The sequence below is a fragment of the Suricata suricatta genome, chromosome 5 (genome assembly GCF_006229205.1).
Source record: "Suricata suricatta isolate VVHF042 chromosome 5, meerkat_22Aug2017_6uvM2_HiC, whole genome shotgun sequence".
Classification (NCBI taxonomy): Eukaryota; Metazoa; Chordata; class Mammalia; order Carnivora; family Herpestidae; genus Suricata; species Suricata suricatta.
Window position 1 is genome coordinate 881,701 of NC_043704.1, and position 3,289 is coordinate 884,989.

The 3,289-nt window shown below is 58.0% G+C and overlaps 1 long non-coding RNA gene across 1 annotated transcript in view; it reads left to right on the forward strand.

Moving 5' to 3' along the window:
* Window positions 1–3,078, forward strand: part of LOC115291375 — an 8,184-nt gene extending 5,106 nt beyond the window's left edge. Inside the window, exons 2-4 of the long non-coding RNA XR_003908411.1 lie at window positions 1,020–1,244; window positions 1,682–1,715; window positions 2,682–3,078. This is a non-coding gene — a long non-coding RNA (uncharacterized LOC115291375). The remainder of the gene's footprint in view (window positions 1–1,019; window positions 1,245–1,681; window positions 1,716–2,681) is intronic.
* The last annotated feature ends 211 nt before the right edge of the window (window positions 3,079–3,289 follow it).

Below are 3,289 nucleotides of genomic sequence, written 5' to 3' on the forward strand. Positions count from 1 at the left end.
CCAGCTGCTCGTGCGGCACACCACACAGCAGTGTTTTGGGCAATCTTCAATGTTTCTTTTGCTAAACAAATTTAAATCTCCACAACTTACCCAAAGAAGTCACCCAGATATATCATACCAAGTCTACTTGCATTGCCAGGAAACTATCACCCAAGAAGGTGATAATAACATACTGGGAACTTGAATAAATCTCCCTTCATGATTACACCCCGCAGTCTAAGTAACAAGTAACAAGAATTCTGCTAACGATTTTCACTGTGTGATTGGAATGCCTTCAGCAATCTTCTGTAAGTAAGAGCAAAGTCAATAACAATATTCTAAAAGTGAGCACCTCCAATGGTGGAGGCCTTCACCTCGCTGAAGGTTTTGTTCTGATGGGTATGAGGGCGGCCGTGCGGAGAGACAATGCTGGAGCTCCAGCCAGGGCCAGGGAAGGCCACACACAGAGGGTCCCCAAGGCCCAGGGGTCTCCCTGTAAAAAGGTGAGAAGACAATCCCGTCAGGGTGCGTGTCAAAGAGCAGCTCGAAGGATCAAAGCTGGCGCGTCTTGGCAGGCGAGGATGCCCGGGCGAAGCTACAGGCATGCCGTCAAGCCGTCCGACAAAACCCAAGGCCACCGAGGTCATCCAAACCCCCCGGGACTCCGTGCTGTGCCGCTGTTCACACTGTGGCTCCTGAAAAGGCACGAACACCCTCTTCTCTGAGCCCGTCACAGCCCCTTTGCACTGCTCCAGCCTGCAGGGTGACAAGTAAGCCTGGCAACTGCCTCCCAATGGGCTGGCACAGAGCCGTTCTGTCCCCAGAGGGCTGTACCCTCAGTACAGTCCACTTCCCCACACGTCAGGCCCTTCATTTATTAAAATGTGGATGGAAGCGTGCCCCCTGGGAAGGTAATGCGGCGCAGCTGTGGCTCCTCGGGAAGTAATTAGCACATGGCCCAGCAATTCCGCTCCCGGGGGTGGACCCAAAAGAAGTGGGAACTGGTGTTCACACGAAAACTTGTGTGTGCATGTTCACAGCAGCACTATTCACAAGGCCAAAAGGTGGAAGAACCCAAAGGTCCACTAACAGATGAACGGGTAGTCAGAGCATGGCCTGCCCATACAGTGGAGCAGTACTCAGCCAGACAACGGGACGGAATTCTGACGTACGGCGCACTGCAGAAACAGCCAAAACCATGCTAAGTAAGAGAAGCCAGACACAAGGCCCACACACCGCATGATTCTGCCTTGTGTCTGAAACAGGTGGGTCTAGAAGACGGCATTCAGACTGCTGGTGGCCAGGAACGGGGGGGGGGGGGCACCTCACAGGGACAGGCGTCCCCTCGGAGCACCGGCAGCAGTAGGCGACTGGACAGAGGTGGTGTGTGTGCAGCGCTGTGAGTGCGCTCGATGCCACCGAGCTGTGCTTTGTAAAGGGCTATTTTCAGATTCGGTGAGTTACGTTCCAGTAAAAATGGGGAAAGTGGCCACCTCAGAGCTGCTGTTAGGATCGAAAGGGTGTGTTACATCAGTGTGGGGTGTGTGTGTGTGTGTGTGTGTGTGTGTAGATGGGTGGCCAGAGAGATAATGGGGACAAAGGGAGAAAGACAGTGCCTGACACACAGTAATGACATTCTTGTTTTTGGTTTTTGTTGTTCTCGTTAACCATGTGCTGGCCTTCCCAACTGGTTTAAAATAAGACAAAACAGAGGAGCAGCTGCTAATACCGCACAGGTTAGTGAGGGTGAAACTCCACGGGCAAGGAGACTCTCGGGCCGAGCAGGGCTCTGGCAGCTCACCGCTCAGGGCGACGAGAAGTCAGCCCCCCCCTTCAACAGCCGGTTTGTGACTGTGACGCGCGCTTACGTTTCGGGGCCCGGACACAGAGAGGCCAAGTGCGTGTCGGTCCCCGAAACGCCGCCGTCGCATACCTAAAACGTGGGGTCGTGGTCGGCTTGGCCTGCCACCACAAAACACGTGGACAGGTGGCTTAAAATGACGGAGATTTATTTCTCAAGCTCTGGAGGCTGACGTTTGAGACCAGAGGGCCTGCAGGGTCAGGTGCCGGCTCGGCGCCTTGTCCGGGCCTGCGGGAGGCCGCCTTCTCGCCGCGCCCGCACACGGGGGAGGAGCGGCCGCGTCTCCTGTTCTCCTAAGGCCTCGGCCCCGCTCAGGAGCTCACGCGACCACCTTCGGGTACAGTCACAGGGCTGGGGCCTTCAACGTAAGCATCCGTGCGTGGGGAGCGGGGAGGTGGCCCGCAGCACCCGGTCCCCGAGCCTGAGGAGAGAAGAGGCTGCGGACGAGCCGCGTGAACGGTTCAGACGGGGCACTAAGGACTCCAGGGCCTGCCCTCCCGGCCCGCAGGGACAGCGCGAGGCCCTCGCTGTGGCCACCTCAGCCCCGCCGCGGAGCTGTAGGCAAGGCTGCGGTGCTGCGAGGGGACAACGTGGGGGCCTCTTCCCGCTGCCGCGGCCGTTCTCAACTCAAAAGGCGTGGAAATGCGCCTCGAACACGGCCCGCCGCACCGTTCGCTGCTCCTCAGCGGTCTCCGTGAGGCTCTAGAACATCATTCTCTAGCACGGTCATTAGACAGGACATAACCTGAGCTTTCCTGTTCTCAGTGACATGAAGGACGGAACCACCAGACTTTATTCAAAGTAAATTATTTGCTTCTCTTACTTTCTCTGGCTCTGTTAGGGGTCATGCCTGATTACTCTGGAGAAGGTCAGTGGTCCCCGGGAAGCCCCCGCCATGCAAGTCTGATGCTGTGCCTGGGCCGGAAGCAAGGAGCACCCCCCACCCCACCCCTGGGGACTGGCCGGGAGGCAGGAGCCCCAACGGCTCAGCAGGCGCCTGAGGAGCACATGGAAAACTCTCCACAAGCCCAGTGCCCGTCAGGGGCCCTGGGCTGCCAGGCCCGGTGCGTCCTCTGGCTGGGAGAGTGCGGCCACCGCGCTCCAGTGTCGTCGCTGGCTTGGGGTCACCTGAGCAGTTTCCTACTCGTTGGTACTGTCCTCCTGTTTTAAGATGTTGTTTCCACCAACTTCTTCCAGAAAGACAACTTTCCTCCAACAAATAAATCACTTGCTTTCAACCAGCCCAAAGCTTGTCTTAGCCCGAGGATGGTCCCTGGCACCGCTGGTGGGTTCTTGCGGGCACCAGCCTGCCCCCCGCCCCAGCCCCGGCGTGGTCATGTGCATGCAAACGCCCCACCCGCCAGGGCACCAGCTCCCACCGCCCTACGGGGACCAGGCGCTCTGCCTCCCCCCACCCCTAGAGGGCCGCCACCTCTGGATCGACGGCTT